The 21,454-nt window shown below is 44.4% G+C and overlaps 1 protein-coding gene and 1 long non-coding RNA gene across 20 annotated transcripts in view; one reads left to right on the forward strand and one right to left on the reverse strand.

Annotated features, from left to right (window-relative positions):
* Positions 1-21,454, forward strand: part of DLGAP1 (DLG associated protein 1) — an 866,993-nt gene that overhangs the window by 763,480 nt on the left and 82,059 nt on the right. The window lies entirely within an intron of this gene.
* On the reverse strand, positions 1,722-18,128 carry LOC128571792 (uncharacterized). 2 transcript variants are annotated; one of them, XR_008375976.1, is made up of 5 exons: positions 18,033-18,128; positions 16,683-16,761; positions 7,714-7,894; positions 3,279-3,424; positions 1,722-3,198 (listed from the first exon to the last, which is right to left on the reverse strand). It is a non-coding gene; the product is annotated as an uncharacterized LOC128571792 (long non-coding RNA). The 2 variants fall into 2 exon arrangements; XR_008375975.1 differs by having other exon boundaries at positions 1,722-3,424.

Raw genomic sequence — 21,454 nt, forward strand, 5'->3', positions numbered from 1 at the left:
ACCCAAATTATCAACCCTGCTTATCCATCTTTAAAAAAATTATTTTGTCTCTACTCCGATTTATGTTTAACTCCAGTTACTCTTAAACCTACTTAGCTTCACCCTGGGACATGTCAGAAGAACGCTTCTTTTCTCACACAGCTCTTCAGCACCATCTTCTTCTTCTATCAGATGCTATGAGTGTTTGGGGGACGGTTGGGAGGGAAGTATGCAGTTTGTGATTAGAGTCCACTCCCTTTGTACCATACTAATATTTACAGCATTTTTTCCCTTCCTTTTTATGCTACGTGTACAGTTTCATGCAGATTTATGAAATGTTTTAGAGTCTCCCCCAGAGCCCCAACTCAATATCGGCCTAGGCCAACTTATTTTATGCTGCTCCAGGAAGAATCATGGTTCAGAAATTTTACTCCGCTGACTCCAAAAAAAAATAGCAACCATTATGAGCTTGCTGCTGCTGCTACTTTACCTAAAACACACACACAGTACCTTGCAATTTACAAAAGGATTCCTCACATTATCTTTTTTTGTTGTTGTTGTTTTGAGACAGTCTTAAACAGAAATCTACCTGGTAGAGTGCCGTAGCATTATCACTCACAGCAATCTCATACTCCTGGGCTCAAGCATTTCTCTTGGCTCAGCCTCCCGAGTAGCTGGGACTATCAGCGCCCACTACAACGCCCAGCTATTTTTAGAAGTGGAGTCTCACTCTAACTCAAGTTGGTCTCAAACTGGTGAGCCCAGGCGACCCACCCACCTTGGCCTTCCAGAGTGCTGGGGCACAGGCTGGTCTTGAACTCTTGGCCTCGAAGGATTCGCCTGCCTCAACCTCAGGAGCCAATGCACCAACCCCTCTTTCATGTCCTCACCATCTTATAGCTATGACCCCATTCCACACCCCATGGCTAGGTTCCTGGCTGAGTCCCCTATAACGAAACACAGATGTAAACAAAAGCATGTAAGTTTATTTAACTTAAATTGTACCTAACACAGAAACCTTTAGAAACGAAGACACAAATAAAGGGGGAAACCCTATTTTTGTTGATATTAGTGCACAAGTATGATTGGGGGACAATAAACTAAGGGGAACTTAGCAAGGCCTCCTTGACCTGATGCTTCTTATTGTCTCTGTGTGACGTAGCTGTCATGTACATGACGGTGTCTTTAGGGAAGAAGGTCAGAGAGTGACCTTCCCAGGTGGTATGGCCTTTTTCAGGAAAAAAAAAGGGCAAGGGGAGGTGAGAGTAGCCTTATTGCTTTTACTGTTTTCTCACGTGCCAAGGTGCCATATTTTGGGGTAGTGTGTCCCCAAACTCGTCGTCAGTCACCATGAGGGCAGTTGGGCCACCAAGGCTGAGAACCTCTTTATAACTGAGAATATTTGGTTTGGTGATGTCTTGTTAGTATATGCAGAATCTGCCACACAGAATCATTCAAATCAACAAGTAAATAGAGTCGTAAACAAAGATCTACCTGATCACTAGAAGCAAAGTGTGATGAGGTTTGTGATGAAGACAGGTAGGACGCGTTCACAGATATGCTGAGGCTTAATGAAAAGGGAGCTCTCTGAACAAGAAAGACACTGCGGGAGAAACAGTGATGCGGGTTGGGTCTCTCTTATCCAAAATGCTGGTGTAGGGGTCATGGGGGAAGTTTCCCTTTGCCCTCTGAAAGTTTGCTGAAAAATCAACTCAAAAAGGTAGATTAATTGGAGACGAACATTTAAATTTATTTAACACCCGTACATGGAAGCCTTCAGAATGAACACTCAAACCCCCAAGATGTTTGGAAGCGTCTATACCATCCTGAGATTACAGAAAGAATGGAGGGTTGGATACTGGCAAAATAGGTTATGGGAAGGAGGGAATTCTTAGTTGAGGGACAATAAATGCTTTCTAGGGAGAAGTCAATGGGCTTGAAGAACATTCAGTGGTCTGGGACAAAGTCTATTGGGCCTGCAGGGCAGACAGTGGTTTGTTACAAAAGTCTGTCCAGGTTTGTTAACTAACTTTAGTCTTCTTTCCTGCAATATGGGACCTGTTAGTGAAAAATTCTTAGGTAGGTCTGCACTATGGATAGATAAGGGGACAACTCTGCCCTGTGCTTTGGAGAGGGGTGTAGGAGGGGAGATCAGAGAGGCTGTATTTTTCAGTTCAGAGTGTACAAAGCACTGAATTTGGGGCTATCACTTTCTGAGCCACAACATTTGGAACCAAAAGTGGTTCAGATTCCAGATATTTTTGCATTTTGGAATATTTGCCTTACACTTTCCAGTTCAGCATCCCAAATCTGAAAATCCAAAATATGCTCCAATGAGCATTTCCTTAAAGTGTGTTGGCACTCAAAAGTTTTCAGACTTCGGAGCATCTCAAATTTCAAAGGCTTTCTTGCTTCTGTGGTTTTCATAACTGTCAAGTTGCCATAATTTGGGGTATCATGTTCTGGGCCCCAACATGTGGACAGCATCTGTAAATCTAAGTGCTAAGCCAATCAAGTGAATATAATTTAAAAAGTAAAAAGTAGGTGGCATCCATAGCTCAGTCGGTAGGGTGCTGGCTGTATACACCAAGGGCCAGCTAAACAACGATGACAACTGCAACAACAACAACGAAAAATAGCCAGGTGTTGTGGCGGGCGCCTGTAGTCCCAGCTACTTGGGGAGGCTGAGGCAAAAGAATTGCTTAAGCCCAAGAGTTTGAGGTTGCTGCGAGCTGTGATGCCACAGCACTCTACTGAGGGTACATAATGAGACTGTCTCAAAAAAAAAAAAAAAAGTAACTTAAATGGTAAAGGAATTCATTTTCTCAATAGGGCAGTCCATGAATTCCCCAAGACCGTATTCTGGCCATCTTTCTGTCATCCTCAGCGTGGGCTAGTCACCTCAGGCCAATAGTTCTCGTAATGCCCACATGGCAGCCACAGTTCTCATACTCCCTACACATGGCAAGGTGCAGAGGATGTGCCCGACTTGTGTCACTTTATAGAGTAAACTTTCCCACCATTCCTGTCAGACTTCCATCTCTTTATCTTGTAGACCAGTGAAGGTCCAGCGTCTGAGCCTAGGGAGGACCCAGCCGCCCCTAAAGTCATGATTCCTTGGAAAAGATGGAGAGCACTGGAGTCGTATGAACAGGAAGCCAGGACGCACAGGGAGGAGGAAGCAAACAGTGGTGTTTGCCACAGGCCTAACGGCATGTTCTAGAAATGATAAACAGACATGCAAGTGTCAGGAGAGGCAAATAGAACAGGGTTCGGGCAGTCGATCCCAGAGGACTCACATGCCAAAATTCAGCTCTGTCTGGTCAGTGGCTCCTTTACACATTCAGAGACAATGAAATATCCGGGCGGTGCCTGTGGCTCAAAGGAGTAGGGCGCCAGCCCCATATGCTGGAGGTGGCGGGTTCAAACCCAGCCCCGGCCAAAGCTGAAAAAAAAAAAAAAAGACAATGAAATATCAAACAATGTTAAAAGTTTTTTATGATTCTTTTTTAATGTGGCAATCACATAAAACGTCCTTCAAAAACAAATGGTCCAAAAAGAAAACATATACAGCAACAGAAGAGGGTAAAAATGAAATCATATCATTTAGTCGGGTCTCACAGCAGTCAACAAATGAATAGTGCATCTCATTTCTATTACGGCATTTGTACTCTTCTGTGATTACAAAAGTAAGTAGCTTATCCTTTTTAATTGGAAAATTCAGAAGTCCTAAGAATAAAGTAAAAATCATCCAGAATCTCATCAACTTCTATTTAACTACTTGATATCAAAGTTGGTTCCTCATGTATAGTAGGTTGGTATAGATCGACGGTAGCAAGTGACTTTTTTATAAGAACACACTTCAAATTTACTTTCTTTGGATCATAATTTTCTGTGTCTATCAGAACTACCACTGTAGATTACAGGGGAAAAAAGCAAAAAATAAAGCAAATATATCTGGTAGCTTATAAATTATAAAGCACAACATTACATTAGGAAAAAAGGAAGTATGATTATTGTGTGTATTTCTGGTTTTTGACTTTTTCTTTTTTTTTTTTTTTTTTGTGGTTTTTGGCCGGGGCTGAGTTTGAACCCACCACCTCTGGCATATGGGACCGGTGCCCTACTCCTTGAGCCACAGGCGCCACCCTGGTTTTTGACTTTCTATTACTTCATATAACAGGTTGTCTAAACCCAAACTCGGTGATGGACAGAGAATTCCCTCCCTGATGGCAGAGAATTCTTTAGTAGGAAATAGAAAAGTTACAAGAACTAAGGCCAAATTTCATCCTGGTGAATTGCAGGCTTTTCTTTTCTTTCTTTCTTTCTTTTTTTTTAACATCATTTCAAGTGAAAGCTTTAATTCTTCGTGTTTTTGTTTTTTTGAGACAAGAGTCTCACACTGTCATCCTGGGTAGAGTGATGTACTGTCATAGCTCACAGCAACCTCAAACTCTTGGGCTCAAGCGATCCTCTTGCCTCAGCCTCCTGAGTAGCTGGGTCTCCAGGCATGCACCACAGTGCCCGGCTAGTTTTTCTATTTTTAGTAGAGACAAAGTCTCACTCTTGCTCACGCTGGTCTCTAACTCCTGAGTTCAGGAGATCCACCCACCTCCCAGAGCGCTAGGATTACAGGCGTGAGCCACTGCACAGGCCTGAATTGCAAAAAAAAAAAAAAAGAGAGAGAGAGAGAGAGAGTGGCTTAGGGTGAAGGCACCAGGAGCTCAGAAAAGCATTTACATGTTTTTCTTGGCACCTCTAGGATGGCTGTATCTGCACATCTTGCCTCCAAAGAATGGCCACTACAAGGAGACAGGATATACAAAATTATTTTTCACTTTCAATTTAAGAATGAAATCTGAATCTCTCTCCACCTAATAGCAAACCACAGTGAGACTTTTTTTTGCTATTGTTAATGTTGGGAACTGCCTAGGCAGGAATCTATCACGGTGGTTGCTGGTTTTAGTTTTTTGTTTTGTTTCCATTCTCCTTTGTCTATAATTTTATGAATTTTCTTTCACTCAAACTTGTTATGACACTCGGCTTCCTGGATAAACTTTTCGGTTTTTCTTTCCTGCTAGATTTTAAAAATCTACAGACAGGCAAACAATTTCCTCTCACTAAAAAGCTGTTTAACACTTGGAAAAGGCACTTAACGTCTCTGTTGCTTAAAAGGAGAAAGTTGGAGTCAGAGGGTCAGTGTGGTAGATTGATGAACGGATCTTAGACATCACGGAGCTCTGCCCTTCCTTTTACAGATCTGAGATTCAGAGAGGGGGAGTGACTGGCCAGAAAACACACAGCTTTCATGAAGTTTTATTATTTTAATTTTTAAGAAAAAGAGTCCAGTGAATTATAAAATTAATTAAGCTGTGTTTGAAAAGCAAATGAACAAGAGACACTGAAGTGCAAAAGAAAAACTAAAGGCTCGGTGGCTCATGCCTGTGATCCTAGCACTCTGGGAGGCCGAGGCGGGAGGATCACTTGAGCTGGGGAGTTCCAGACCAGTCTGAGCAAGAGCAAGACACCATCTCTATTGATAGATAAAATCAGTCAGGTGTAGTAGCACCAGATAATATCAGTCAGGTGTAGTAGCGGGTGCCTGAGGTCTAAGTTACTCGGGAGGTGAGACAAGAGAATAGCCTGAGCCCAAGAGTTTGAGGTTGCAGTGAGCTGTGACACCACAGCACTCTACCCAGGCTGACACAGTGAGACTCTGTCTCAAAATAAATACATACATACACACTTAAATACATGCTAAAGCTTCAAGAAATAGATACTTTATAATAACGATCCCAATTGGTTTGTAGGAAGAAAACGTGAACTGTAAGATATGCAGCACTCAGCACGTAACATCACCAACAAATACTTACATCCCACTTAGCACCTGAAGCCCAGTAGGGAACCAGGAAAATGGTTATAATATACTAAGTGCTCTGCCAGACAAAACAGGTGGTGTCCTAATGAGAACCGGGAAAGCCACTGAGGACATCCCAGCCATCCCCCTGGAACAGGTGACACCTGAGCTTTTACCCAAAGGGGAAATCGTAGGAAAAATGCATAGGGAATAAATTCCACGCGGGGTACCAGGGAATGTGATGTGTTGAGTAACTAAAAGCAGTGAGGAGGATGCAGAATTCCAAAACCTCAAAGGTGGGCAGGAACCAAGTTATTCTCCTAAACCCTGAATTTTACCCCCAGGGCAGCTCTGTAGGCTGGAGACTGACAGGACCTGTTGAGTGATTTCAACTATTCCTCAGAACCTACATCACAGATTGGAAGCAGGAACCAGGCAGCGCCAGAGAGACCAGTTATTAAAGTATTTCTCCAAATACTTTGACAAACAAAACGCATGTTACCGGTTGCTCACCATGTGCACAGATCCAGATACACACACACACACAGAAAAATGTTTCCCTCGATACTTACTTTTTTTAATGGATGCTGCATCCTGACATTTTCTTTTCTTTTCTACTTTTTTCATTTTCTAAATGGTGAAACAGCATGATTCACCTCAACTAATTTCACCACCCACTAAGGAGTCACTACTCTTGGGTTGGAGAAAACCTGAGTTAGGAAGTTGCTAAAATACTCCAGAGAGAAGATTAAAAGATAGTAGGATCGGGCTTGGTTCCTGTTGCTCAAGCAGCTAAGGCACCAGCCACATACACCTGAGCTGGAGGGTTCGAATCCAGCCTGGGCCCACCAAACAACAATGACGGCTGTAACCTAAAAACAGCCGGGTGTTGTGGCGGACGCCTGTGGTTCCAGCTAATTGGGAGGCAGAGGCAGGAGCCCAGGAGTTGGAGCTTGCTGTGAGCCCAGGAGTTGGAGCTTGCTGTGAGCTGTGATGGCACAGCACTCTACTCAGGGTGACAGCTTGAGGCTCTGTCTCCCAAAAAAAAAAAAAAATAGTAGGATCTAGGGGGCGGTGCCTGTGGCTCAAAGGAGCAGGGCGCCGGCCCCATAGTGGCGGGTTCAAACCTGGCCTGGCCCCAAACTGCAAATAATAATAATAATAATAAATCGTAGGATCTAGGGAAGCAGAAGGATACACAGAAGAATGTGGAATGATTCCAGAGGGATTTAAGGAGTGAGGAGAGAAGGAGTTAAAGAGCATGTTCAGAGTTTTTTTGCACAAAAGGCTCTTGTGCTGAGGTGGGGAAACTTAACGGGAAGATTAGAAGGGTTAAAGATAATGAACATTTGGCTCAGCGCCTGTAGCTCAAGCGGCTAAGGCGCCAGCCACATACATCAGAGCTGGAGGGTTCGAATCCAGCCTGGGCCTGCCAAATAACAATGACAACTACAAGCAAAAAATAGCCAGGTGTTGTGGCGGGCGCCTGTAGTCAGTCCCAGCTACTTGGGAGGCTGAGGCAAGAGAATCGCTTAAGCCCAGGAGTTGGAGGTTGCTGTGAGCTGTGACGCCACAGCACTCTACCCAGGGCGACAGCTTGAGGCTCCGTCTCAAAAAAAAAAAAAAAAAGATAATGAACATTTGAGTAATGCCCTGATTTTTTTTGTTTGTAAACACAAACCTATTCCTCAATTTGAGGACCGTCCAAAGAAAAAACATGTAAATGTTAATTTTAGTAAAAGAGGAAGCACAATGGTGGAAATAGGAAGAAGGAAATCAGCGGCAAGGTCCTAGCACTGAGCCTGAAAATTCCATGGGGAAAGGACAGTCAAGCTACAAATATCCGCAGAAACAAACAGCCCCCCTCCAGGACTCACCTGGATGATCTGCTGTGGCTGCCAGTAGCTTCGGAAAGCTGGGAATAGGTGACGTGTAGCCTCGGCTTTTCACTCAGCAACCGTCTTGGCAGAAGTTAGCCTCTTTACACAAGAAGTTGGCATCAGATTTGGAATTTGCCATCACTAGTTCAGCTCCGTCAAAGGCATTTCTTAGGCACTTCTTAAAAGAAAATCGCATTAACTTTATTCTTCAAGCACGCTTTCTGACTGCATCAGCTCAATGAGAATTTTTTCCTGCCTCTTGAGAGTTTCCACTGTCCCCAGCCTTCCCCTTCTAAATCTTTTCTTTTGCGAAGCCCTAGGGAGTGGTGGTAGCCTGTGGCTAGTTAGCAATTTTGAACAATAGGTGTTTCTGAGCCTGGTTTATTGAAACAGTCTTGTCTGTGTCCTTGGGGAGATTGTAAATGAGATGTCAACAGGAGCTCTTTTGTGTGGATGGCATTCATCCCCAAAGAGAGGAATTCCCTTACTGCGCTAGTATTTAAAGCAGATTTGTTGCTGCTTTTGCTAAAACTTTTTATCCAACTGCCGGAGCTAACCACAGTGAATGAATGTCTTGATGTGAGGGTAACTTTCTTCTCTCTTTAGCAAAGCAATGACTCAGTCATTTACATTTCGAAAGGAAGGCTCCTAAGAAGATTTCTGAGATTTTCATCAGCTTGAGCCTCTTTTCTTGACTGTCACGTGGGCCTGATCTGTCAGCAATCCTGTTAACCCAAGGTGCCGGGAGACCAGCCAAGCTGTTTTTCTCACTCCCTGGAAAACTTCTGTTTTACTCGCTTTCTGTTTTAAATCCAAGGAGAGAGACAGACACAATTTCCTGCCTCAAGCCTTTTCCCTTTCTCCCTCTCCTCCTCTGCCCTCCTCCTTTTTTTTGTAAAGCACAGGCAATTGCAGTTTACTATAATTACCCCAGGCTGAGGTTTGACTAACTCCACCTTTAGAAGATAAGGCGACCGTTTTATTACGTCTCAGCCAGGTGCTGGAAGGTGACAAGACCTTCCTTTATCTGGCGACCTGACAAGGTTATCAGCAACTGCAAACAGGCTGAACCTTGGAGCAGCGGCCATCAAAATGCCTCCTTTCCCTGTGATCCATTTCCCAACCCTTAGTTCGCAGTTCATTTCGATCCAAAGACTAGCTCTACTTTCCCGAAGTTCTTCCGCGTTCCTGGTGTGGTCTCTTTGGAACATAAGCTGCAGTAACAGCAGTCCTGGTTATAAGAGTGTCAGCTGTCACCGTGAGCCATTCTGTAACAGGAGCACCAAGTCTCCACTGCCACCCCAAACGTTCAACACACAGAATACTGTAGCATCTTCTGGCTGGGTAGATTTTGCAGTGTTTATAGTTGCTTTTTTAAAGCCGGTAACTGATAGAATGACCTGCGGTGATAGGAATTACCCCAGAATAAAATTTTATTGCCTTTGTATCATTCCTTTTGAAAACTGGGATAGAATTCACAGCAAGAGGGAGCGCATTGCTTGTTTTAGGTAATAAAAATGTCTAGTGCTTGGGCGGCGCCTGTGGCTCAGTGGAGGGCGCTGGCCCCATACACTGAGGGTGGTGGGTTCAAACCCAGCCCCGGGCCAAACTGCAACAAAAAAATAGCTGGGCATTGTGGCGGGCGCCTGTAGTCCCAGCTACTTGGGAAGCTGAGGCAAGAGAATTGCCTAAGCCCAGGAGTTGGAGGTTGCTGTGAGCTGTGTGACACCACGGCACTCTACCAAGGGCGATAAACTGAGACTCTGTCTCTACAAAAAAAAGTCTAGTGCTTGATCTATTTATATCTAGTTCATTAACATATATTTCTTACCCACACATCAATTTATTATTTAATTCAAGCTACATCGCATAGATTGTATGAGTCATCTTTCAGGTTATTAATGTGGTATAAGCGATGCTCACATTTGGGTTTCTTTTATACTAAACTTTTTATTGAAGTGTATGTATCTCACAGACACACACACACAGTGTCAATGAAGCTCTACAAAATAAACCCCCATGTAACCAGCATCTATATCAACTTCCAGAAATTGCAGGCACCCACCATACCATCCCTGTGCCTTCCAGGCGCTCTCAGCCCACTAACAACCCAGTTCACAGCATAATACATTAGTTTTGCTTGCTTTTGAACTTTAATTAATTGAATCGACGGTACATACTTTTTATTGACAATTATGCTTAACATTCTTTTTTTTTTTTTTGTAGAGACAGAGTCTCACTTTATGGCCCTCGGTAGAGTGCCGTGGCCTCACACAGCTCACAGCAACCTCCAACTCCTGGGCTTAAGCGATTCTCTTGCCTCAGCCTCCCAAGTAGCTGGGACTACAGGAGCCCGCCACAACACCCGGCTATTTTTTGGTTGCAGTTCGGCCGGGGCCGGGCTTGAACCTGCCACCCTGGGTATATGGGGCCGGCGCCCTACCGACTGAGCCACAGGCGCCGCCCTATGCTTAACATTCTATTTGTGAAATTGACTTTGTATTAGCCATCACTTCGTTTTCATGGCTGTATCAAATCCTCATATGAATGTGGTACATTTATTTGCCTTTTTTACTATGTATGGACTTTGGGCTGTTTACAGTTTGGGGTCATTACAAAGAATGCCTCTATGAACTTTATATATCTGGCAAATATATGAATATCTTAATATGAAATACATGGCCAGGAGTGGAATTGCTCTGTCACAGAGAATTGATTTTTATGTAAGATGTGAGACAGGGATTACGATCCATTGGTTTCCTATATGGATGTAACTGACCTGCCATTATTGATGAAAAGAGCATGCTTCACCCACGACACTTCAGGATGCCTTTGCCTTAAATGGCCACGTGTGCACGGGTCTGTTTCACTGCTTTATTTTGATTTGGTTATTTTTCTTTTTCTTTCTTTTTTTTTTTTTTGGCATAGTCTCACTTTGTTGCCCTCAGTAAAGTTCCCTAGCATCATAGCTCACAGCAACCTCAAACTCTTGGGCTCAAGAGATCCTCTTGCCTCCATTTTTGTCATTTTTTTCATTTCATTTCATTCTTGGCTCAGTTTGGTCTGGAACTCCTGAGCTCAAGCAATCCACCTCCTCGGCCTCCCAGAGTGCTAGGATCACAGGCAGTGAGCCAACTCACCCGGCCAATTAATTCGTGTTACTTTTCTGATAGTTGATCTGTGGTTTTCTTTGGTCTCTATGGGTTAGGGATACTGGTGGGTGTTAAGGCAACTTCTCAGACAGTTTGAGGCATGTGTTAAAATTGTATTTCAAGCCAGGGCATAGTGGCTCACGCCAGTAACCCTAGCACTCTGGGAGGCCGGAGACCGTCTCTAAAAATAACTGGGCATTGTGAAGGGCGCCTGCAGTTCTAGCTACTAGAGAGGCTGAGGCAAGAGAACCACTTGAGCCCAAAGGTTGAGGTTGCTGTGAGCTACAACACCATGGCACTCCACCCAGGGTGACAGTGAGACCCTGTCTCAAAAAGAAAAGACAGACAAGCTTTATTTCTGGCAATATTGCAAAGAGGTCCATTCCAGGTGCCACTTATTGCTAAGTGGAAACTTCTCCCAATACCTTGTGTGACTTGCAAAATAGTTGGCACTGGTGATTGTTGACAGTCTCTGTGAAGACTGAGTTTATTTCTTTTTTTTTTTTTGCAGTTTTTGGCCGGGGTCGGGTTTGAACCAGCCACCTCCGGTATATGGGGCCGGTGCCCTACTCCTTTGAGCCACAGGCACCGCCCTCTTATTTATTTATTTATTTATTTATTTATCACCTAACCCCTATTAAGAAGCCCATGTTTAGAAAAAAATTACTCATTGTCGGGTGGCGCCTGTGGCTCAAGGAGTAGGGTGCCGGTCCCATATGCCAGAGGTGGCAGGTTCAAACCCAGCCCTGGCCAATAACCAAAAAAAAAAAAAAATTACTCATTGTATCAGGTATGCTGATTACTTCCCAGGAAAGATAATAGATTATATCAACTCAAAAATTCTGTCAAAGAACAAATTGAGAACAATTTCCTTTTTTACAGATGTTTTTCAGCAAACCTTATAAATGCTCCGTTCTAGACCCCTGAATAGAAATGTTCTCCTAGGGACTGAAGTTGAAGATAGGGCAAGAATGTGCAGTTTTGGTTGGTCGAGTGCAGTGGTGTTTCCAACCAACTGATCGCAACCAGTTACAGATTCCTTTGTTCTTTCTCCACTGCTTCACTTGACCAGCCTTCAAAAAAAGTCTTTTTTTAAAAAAAAAGAGAGTATGCATATTTGAAAAAGACTTGCAAAGTGTGTGTGAGAGGTAGAGCTTTAATGAATCAGCTCAGTGAGGCGCCCAGCCCAGTCTGGACCTGGCACGGCGCTGCCCTCCTGTCATCGCAAATTATAGTGGACCAAGGTAAAGAATGTTGGTTTTATTTACTTTGCTATAGCCCAGGGAATAGGGGATGAGAAACAAAAAAAAAAAAAAAAGCACATCCTTTGCAAGCAGCCTTGCAAATGTGAAGCATTTATATATAAGAACAATCCGTTTACTCTGTCCTGTACACTGAGGAAAAAGACCATTGCAGGGTTGTTTTAAGAATTTAATGTTTCTAGAATAGAATGTATTCATGCTTTTGAAAATTAAAAAAAAAAGAATTTAATGTGACTATAGGTATAGCATCTGGATTTACTGAATACTCAACTGAATAAGGAGGCTGGCAGTCAGTTGATACAGACTTTAACATTGGCCACAGCCAGGTGTCTCGGTTATTTTTATTTAATGTTGGCAAATGACAAGCACTTAATAGTTTGGTGGTATTTTACATGCAGTCTTTAAGTGACACTTAATAGTTATGGAGAGGGAAAGAGCCCTGGGGAACACCTGGACAAGTTCTTCTCTGGATCTGTGTCCTCTGTGGGGGACAAAGCTAGATAATGAATGAGACCACAGTTTTAAGAGCTAATCCTGTTATTTGAGCATCAGGAAGAAGCTGGTGGCCTTTCTGGGCCAAATGGGCTGATATAAACAGTATTCCACAGGTTAATCCAGATAATTTTTCCTGTTTTTCCTTTGCAAAGGGGGGTTTCAGGGAGGACAGAGGAAAGGAGGGTGAATAATTAAGTGCCTAGCTACACAGAGCAGGGCGGCCCGCGGGAGGCCTCCCCCATGGCCCTGCTTTCCAGCCCCAGGTCATTATTCCTCAGCGCTGAAACCAACAGGAAGGAACGCATGCATTTCCTTTCTTCTTCACTTCCCCACACGTCCTGTTTTTTCTCAGGTTGGGGGGTTTGAGTCTGCCTTGTGCAAAAGCTGCCTGCCCCAGGTCTGGCCGCTCACAGGCCTGTTTTGGTGGAGGCTCTGCCTTCTCTCCAAATCCCAGGCAGCTTGCCAGGGAGCGGCGCTTACTGGTAACTCTATGCAGGAGTCTCGGTGAGAACCTGCAGATGTGACAGGTCCTGGTCTGCACTCAGGCCACTCTCTGCACAGCCACCTCGCTTTATGAAGTGGCAACATATGCAAGATACCTTATTCCCGTCTAAAAACAATCAGCCACTACCAACAGCCTCAGTGTTAAGAACACTCAGGTTCTATTTTGTTTACGAGACGTACAGCAGTGTGCCACGGGAGTCTCTGCTGCCTTTCCCTCAGGTTCTCCATTCCAGATTTTTCCTTTTTTTTTTCTTTTTCTTTTTTTAGAGAGAGTCTCACTTTGTCACCCTTGGTAGAGTGCTGTGGCCTCACACAGCTCACAGCAACCTCCAACTCCTGGGCTTAGGCGATTCTCTTGACTCAGCCTCCTGAGTAGCTGGGACTACGGGTGCCTGCCACAATACCTGGCTATTTTTTTGTTGTTGTTGCAGTTTGGCCGGGCTGGGTTCGAACCCACTACTCTCGGTATATGGGGCCGGCATCCTACCCACTGAGCCACAGGCACCACCCCAGATTTTTCTTTTTATTCCTGTCTCCAAAGTCCTATTGTGCAGGTGATACTAATTCTCATGAAATGAAACCAGGTAAAGAAAGTTCCATGGCTCTCTGCTATGCATCTTGTGTGCAGGCAGATAGAGCACAGAAGAATAACTCCAGAGTAACAAGAGGGGAAAGAACTAGGCGAGGAGAAACAGCTGTACAGGAGTAAGGCGGTGAGTGTCATGGCCCTGCCAGGGCCGGTGCCCAGTGCCCAGGGGTGAAGCCCCGCAGAGAATGGAGGACATCGGGAGAATAATCCTGGGGACCAACTGACTTCAGAAAACATGAGGCTGGGATTTGCAGGTGCTAGTGCCATATCAAATGGTGGTCAATCATAGTCACACTTGGCCACTGCCAAACACAAGTGCGCATTGGTGACAGATTCTATTGTGCCATCCAAGGCCACGGAGAAGGCTTTGCTGAGGTATTCATTTTACTTCTGCCCTGATGACTTCCCTTTCCTGATAATTACTCCCTTTTTTCTCTAGAAGTGTCTGCTCATCCCTGCTCATTCCTTCCTGAATAGGTATTTACCGCAGTAACAGTATGCGCCACATGTGAGCTAAGTACTGAGGTTACATCCGTGGATCAGACAGACAGAATAATTCTTACATCCTTAACTAATTCATTCCTCTGTCCAATCAGGAAAGGGAAAAAAATTCCTAATAGAGAATATTGGAACATATTGCTTAAAAAGTCACATTTAACAACAAATGAAAGCTGGTTGGTGAAAAGCTTAAAAGAAACAGATGCTGGGGTGGCGCCTGTGGCTCAGTCGGTAGGGCGCCGGCCCCATATACCGAAGGTGGCAGGTTCAAACCCGGCCCTTGAACTGCAACCAAAAAATAGCCGGGCGTTGTGGCAGGCGCCTGTAGTCCCAGCTACTCAGGAGGCTGAGGCAAAAGAATCGCTTAAGCCCAGGAGTTGGAGGTTGCTGTGAGCTGTGTGAGGCCACGGCACTCTACCGGGGGCCATAAAGTGAGACTCTGTCTCTACAAAAAAAAAAAAAAAGAAAGAAACAGATGCTGGCTGGACCCAGTGGCTCATGCCTATAATCCCAGAACTCTGGGAGGCCAAGGCAGGCAGATCCCTTGAACTCAGGAGTCTGAGAAGCCAGAGAAAGAGCACAACCACGTCTGTACTAAAAATAGAAAACCTACCCACGTGTTCTGGAGGGCGCCTATAGTCCCAGCTACTTGGGAGGCTGAGGCAAGAAGATCACTTGTGCCTCAGTGTTTAAGGTTGCTGTGAGCTATAACACCATACACTCTAGCCTGGGGCAACATAGTGAACAGCTGTCTCCAAAAAAAAAAAAAAAAAGGCAGGTGTTGGCATGGATGTAAAGAGAAGGGACCAATTTTGTTTGTATTGCTGGTGGGACTGCAAAGTAGTAAAGTCTCTATGAAAAGAAGTATGGGGAGTCTTCAAAAAGCTAAAAGTAGCTTTGATCCATTTGATCCCAAAATCTCACTACTAGGTATCTACCCAGAAGAAAAAAAATCATTTTACCATAAGGACATTTGTACTTGAATGTTCACAGCAGCTCAATTCACAATTTCCAAGACTTGGAATCAACCCAAATGCCCATCAACCTATGAATGGATTAATGAACTGTAGTTTACGTATCCCATGGAATATTATTCGGCCATAAAAAGATGGGTGACTTTACGTCTTTTGTATTTGGATGGAGTTGAAGCACATTCTTCCTGGTAAAGTGCTTTCATTTCATAAAAATGGAAAAACAAGTATCCAATGTACTCAATACTAATATAAAACCAATAGATAACTACTCTTTCACATGAGGAAAAAAACAGTCAGATTCAAGAGTGGGGTGGGGAAGGAGGGCGGGAGAGAGGGTAGGCGGGAGGAGGACTGGTGTGTTCTCACCTCTGTGCCCAATGTAAGCATATATAGCACAACTACCTGGGTAGAGGGCTCAACTACAAGTTGAACTTTAAGTCAGAAATGCAAACAATGTAACCTAATCATTCCTACACTCATATTAATCTGAAATAAAAAAAACAGAAAAGTTGGGCAGTGCCTATGGCTCAAAGGGGTAGGGTGCTGGCCCCATATGCCAGAGGTGGTGGGTTCAAACCCAGCCCTGGCCAAAAACTGCAAAAAAAAAAAAAAAAAAAATAGAAAAGCTTACAAGAAAAAATATGTTCCCTGCTCCTGGCACCATCCCCACCACAGCCTCCCAGGCATGCTATCTCTCAACAAGACCCAGTCTGCCTTAACCTGAGGTGTTGGTAGCCCAGCTGCCCAAACAGGAAACCTTATATAATTCTGTAGCCCTGACCTTGGGCCCTGAATCTTCCCCTCCTGTAAACAGTCCATTCAATCCAGGAAGACCTGCAGTGAGGGCTGGGACGTTTTGAAAAATACACACATTGTTACAACTGTTGAAAAAAATCCCTAGGTCTTAGAGGAAGTGATAATATATCTGACTCAAGGGTAGAAATCACTTCATAAAGTAAGAGAACAAATGGAAATTTAATCGTAACGGATAAAACTGCCAGGGCAGTCACTTGTATACATGGATGACTCAATAGCACCTGTTGGAAAGGCCGACAAAATAAGCCATGAAATCCTGATCACATTCCCCACTGGAAGCAACACCCCTGCCTTGCAAATTAGTAAGCCGGTTGTTCTAAACATCCTGACTTCAACATGTGTGCCCTAGTTCTACGCTGGCTATGACTCACCTCAGCGACTGGTCAAGTGATTCTTACTCAGAGCTCCAGGATTTTAGTCCTTAATATTAAATAAAAGGTCTAGGCAAATACTAGCAAATGTCTGTCCACTTTCAAGATATTCCTTTGAAATTATTGATCTTAGACCATGTGCAGTGGCTCACACCTGTAATCCCAGTACTCTGGGAGGCCAAGGCTGGTGGATGGCTTGAGCTCAGGCGTTCAAGACCAGCCTGAGCAAAAGCCGAGACCCCCAACTCTACTAAAAGAAGAAAAATTAGCTGGGCATTGTGCTAAGCGCCTGTCGTCCCACTTACTTGGGAGTCTGAGGCAGGAGGATCACATGAGCCCAGGAGTTTGACATTGCTGTGAGCTAGGCTGGAGCCATGATTCTGCCTAGAAAAATAAAATAAGAAAGAAAGAGAAAAAGAAATTATTGATTTTAGACAACTAGTTTTACATATGGTAACCTTCAACTTATAATATTATTGAACTTTTTTCCAAGCTTCATTAAAAGTCCACATTAGAAGTCTCAGACCTCAGCCCCTGGACCTGGGCCTTGCCCCAAACATCATTTAATTTCCTCTAATTTAGTTAATTAATGGAACTCTCTGAACAGTTACTTTGATCTAAAGCTTTCTTAAGTTTCCAGTTAACATTTCCAGAGGGAGACAGAAAGGATGTCCTCTCCTCTTGACTCCCAGCTGCTCACCGCCGCTTTCACCCCTCCAAACCAAACACAGTGTGGAAAATGGAGGATCTTAGGAGAAGACAAGTTAAAAATACTGCCTTTGGCATTTGGAGCTTGCCCCACACAGAGATAAAAGAATTAAGGCTGGGCGTTGACTAGCTGGACCTGCGGTCTGGAAATCCTAAATCATCCTTGCACACAGGCCAGCAGTGCAAGTTAGAAATGCTTCTGGCCTGAGAAAAAGGTGTCCATATACCAAGTATAAATTCAGATAAAAATGGAAAATATGCTCAGTTTCTGGGTTAATTTATCATGACTGCCATTCACCCAACTCTTGCCTGTGCCTGGGATATGAAGAAAGAGATTAGATGGAAGAAAAAAAAAAAAACACGCTACAGCAGTTCTTGCTTTTTTTTTTTTTTTTGGCCGGGGCTGGGTTTGAACCCGCCACCGCCAGCATATGGGACCGGCACCCTACTCCTTGAGCTACAGGCGCCGCCCAGTTCTTGCTTTTTAACTTGCCACGCTTGTAAATGTTCCCCTAGCTACCATTTAAAAAAAAAAAAGAAAAGAAAGAATCCACAGCCCAACTCAGAGATTTTACAGTGCAGCTATGGGTGAAATTCTTGTTAAATTGGTACGTTAAAAGCAAGCCATTCTGAGCCTTGACTTCCACTGTGATGCCTTGGGAAAGACAAATCCAGCCAAGACCTCCATCCCCCCTTCCTTCCACCGCGACTTACCTGGGAACTGAACCCCGGATTACAAAGTACACACAAGGTGTTCCAAGATTTGGCCACAGGGGGACGCTCGGGAGCAGGATTGCCAGCAGCAACGCTCTGCTGTTTCAGACTTTTGGTCCGGAGGGAGGGAGTGTGGGGGTGGTGGGGGAGATATAACTGGCTCGAAAAAAAGTCCATTTGTTCCCTGAAAGTATGCCGCTTGCCCTTTTATAAGTCAAAGGTTGCCACGTTACCTGTTGCCAGGTTCCTAAGTGTGCTTGGGTAAAATGTGGGCGAGAAAGCCCAGCACTGCCCTTCAGCTTGGTAGGTTTCAAGCTCTTTGGACTGGGCTGGCGCTGACCTTGGAGGGCAGCTGCCTGCATGGCCTGCACATTGTTTGGTTGTAGCTCTAAGGGAGGAGTGGCTCCAGCTGACATCATTTCCAGGCACCAAGTGCCTGGGCTTTTCTTTCTTTTCTTTTTTTTTTTCTTTAATGACTCTAACTTTCTGATCCCTCCCTCCCTGGATTTTGTACAGTGCGGTGCACTGTGCAAAACAGCCTCACCTCAGGAAGCCCAAGTTTTGTAGCAACTTGTTAAAACAACTTGGGTGCCTCTTAAAAAAAAAAAAAGAAGAAGTTGTGACTCTGAAACAAACCTTTCCATTCTTTCTCCTCTCGGAGAACAATGTTGTGTTTGATTAGTGGCTGTGCTTTCTGAAAGATCTGTTCTCCCCCAGAAGAGGCGGCTGCTATCAGTTGAACAGATCTCTAAGCCAGACAAGCAGAGGCTTGGGGCATTTGTCTGGCATTAGGAAGTGTCTGGAATATTAGTAACTACCAACTGGCGGGTCTTATGACTACAAGAGTTATTACACTACCCCTCCTTCTCCTGTGCACATTGCCCGTCCTCCCCCGGCACACTCACACAAGCCTGTTTTTTAATACTGGGGCGGAGGAAAGTCGAGCTAGTCATTGCTGTGGCTTCTGTGCAGGATGTAACCAGCAGAGCAGACCATGGGATGCCCTGTGGCTCACAGAGGTGGGCTGAGAACCAGGGTTCTCACCCCACAGTCTCTCATCTCTGCCTTCTTGCACTGACCACCACTCTTTGGGTGGCCTGTAAATGTGAAGCTGTAAATATTTTGAAACAAGGTAGTGATTTTTCCATGTGTACTTTGTTTGGTGGTGTTTCTCTCTTTCTGCAGTCTTTTAAAAGTGGCACGCCTTGTTGACTACACCAAATTCAAATTCTTATAGGGTGCAGAGTGCTCTGTATTGAATGCATGAGGCTTTACTGGAAGGGGGGGATAAATAGAAGTAGTTTGGTTTAAAGAAAAGGTGGGATTTGGAGCCCTGAGTACTCTACTGCTTAGTAGCTATGAACTTAGGGACATCGATTACCTGCTCTGAGCCTTAATATTTCTATCAGGCAGGGGTGGTGCCTGTGGCTCAAAGAGTAGGGCACCGGCCTCATATACAGGAGGTAGTGGGTTCAAATCCGGGCCCGGCCAAAAACTGCAATAACAACAACAATTAAAAAAAAAGATTTTAAAAAAAATATTTCTATCAGGCAGATGTGAATGTTTACTAAATCCTTAGCACAGCGTCTGGTACAGAGGAAGTATTTGCCTTCTGGTGATTGGGAAAACCTAATGGCATGTCAGGGTCTGGATTCGTTCTCATCTCATCCTCTTCGCTTTATTGGTTGGGTTTGTGCTTTTGCCCAGTGTAGACCTTGAGCCAGACCACTGATTCGCCTGGGAGTCCAGCCTGTGTGGCACGTCACCGTGAGAAGCAGGACCTCCTGGACTCGTTGAACACGGAACTTCTGGGCCTACTTGGCTGGAACAGCAACAGCAAACTTGTCCGTTAGCATTTTTGACCCCATCAGTGCCAGACGCTTTCCCTGGATGCCAGAACCTTCTCAAGCAGCCTTGTGGGAGCCTCTTCTCTGCTCTCGCCTTTTGGCTTTGCTCTTCAGCTATTTATCTTCCCTCCCCTGGGGACCCTACTTCTCAGATTCTTCTCTCAATTCACTCGCACATGTATTCATAAACCATAAGAGCTCCAGTTTGAAAAAATCTTGTCACCTAGCTCAGCTCCCTATCACATGTTGGTATAATATCGTAACTTCCCAGCCAAAAGATAAGCTTGTCTGTGCTTGAACACCTCCTGTTCCATCTATGGACAACGGATGACTACAGAATTATTCTTTATGCCTCTGTGAGCTTGTACCCTGGGGGCTTGTACAGAACAAGTCCTTGCCATCACCTAAGCCAACAGCCCTCTAAATAATTGAAACCCCCCTACCTTATCTTCCTTCTCTTCCAGATGAAACATCTCTTCTCCTTAAACTATTCCTCATAAGATACAGTTGTGTTTTTTTTGTTGTTTTTTTTTTTGTTTTTTTGGCTGGGGCTAAGTTTGAACCTGCCATCTCCGGCATATGGGGCTGGCGCCCTACCCCTTTTAGCCACAGGTGCCTCCCAAAAGATACAGTTTTTAAGTCTTCAGAGCACCTTGCAAATTCTTCTTAAAGAGAAGTGCCCAGAATGAAGTGCCTCAGCCTCCTGAGCAGCTGGGACTATAGGCGTGCACCACATGGCCCACCTAATTTTTTCTATTTTTATTAGAGATGGGGTCTGGCTCTTGCTCAGGCTGGTCTCAAACTCCTGGGCACAGGCAATCCACCCATCTCGGCCTCCCAGGGTGCTAGGATTAAGATGTGAGCCAGCTTGCCGGGGCCTCTACCATATTTCTAGTTATACTTGCCTTTTCTGAAATAGGCATCTTATCTGACATCAAAACCCTAGTCTGTATTTTTCTACAGCAGTCTCTTCATGTCCCCAATTTAGAGTCTTTCAAGTTTCTTTTTTCTTTTAGCCTCTTCACATCATTTTGTTTTCTAAAGTAGCCTGTGGTTTCAAGTTACCTCTTTAGATGGTCTTAAAATTACTTTCACTGCCTCTGCCCCAGTTCCTCTGATTTGCAAAGTTCTCTATCACTGCTTCCCAAACAATGTTTGATGAGGGACCAGTTCGTTCCTTTGATCTTTGATCAGTTGCAGATCAATGCTTTGGTTAAAAAGAATTATTGAATAACTAGGAAAAGGAAATTAGAAAACAAAGACATCTGATAAACAATTTTAGATTCAACAGACCAAACACTCTGTAAAGTTTCTTTAAAAGTTTCTAAAAGCTGGGCGGCACCTGTGGCTCAAGGAGTAGGGCGCCGGTCCCATATGCCAGAGGTGGCGGGTTCAAACCCAGCCCCGGCCAAAAAAAAAAAAAAGTTTCTAAAAGCTGGGCGGTGCCTGTGACTCAAAGGGGTAGGGCACTGGCCCCATATGCCAGAGGTGGCGGGTTCAACACCCAACCCTGGCCAAAAACTGCAAATAAATAAATAAATAAATAAAAGTTTCTAAAAGCTTCCTCTCAATTTTCAGAGAGTATTTCACCGTGCACTGTGACAGTTTGAGAACTGGTACAACGTCAGTCTTGGTTTCTGCAGACTTCACTTTGAACACTGCTCTGTACAAAGAGGCGGCTGAACGTGCTCTCTAGGGGGAAACTTGTTGATTTACAGCATTTGCCAATTTCCATAATGTAAATATACCGAGGTCAATTTCAAGTTACCAGGGAAATGTAAGGGAACAGAGTTGACTTCAGCAAGCTG

This window comes from Nycticebus coucang, chromosome 19 (genome assembly GCF_027406575.1).
Source record: "Nycticebus coucang isolate mNycCou1 chromosome 19, mNycCou1.pri, whole genome shotgun sequence".
Classification (NCBI taxonomy): domain Eukaryota; kingdom Metazoa; phylum Chordata; class Mammalia; order Primates; family Lorisidae; genus Nycticebus; species Nycticebus coucang.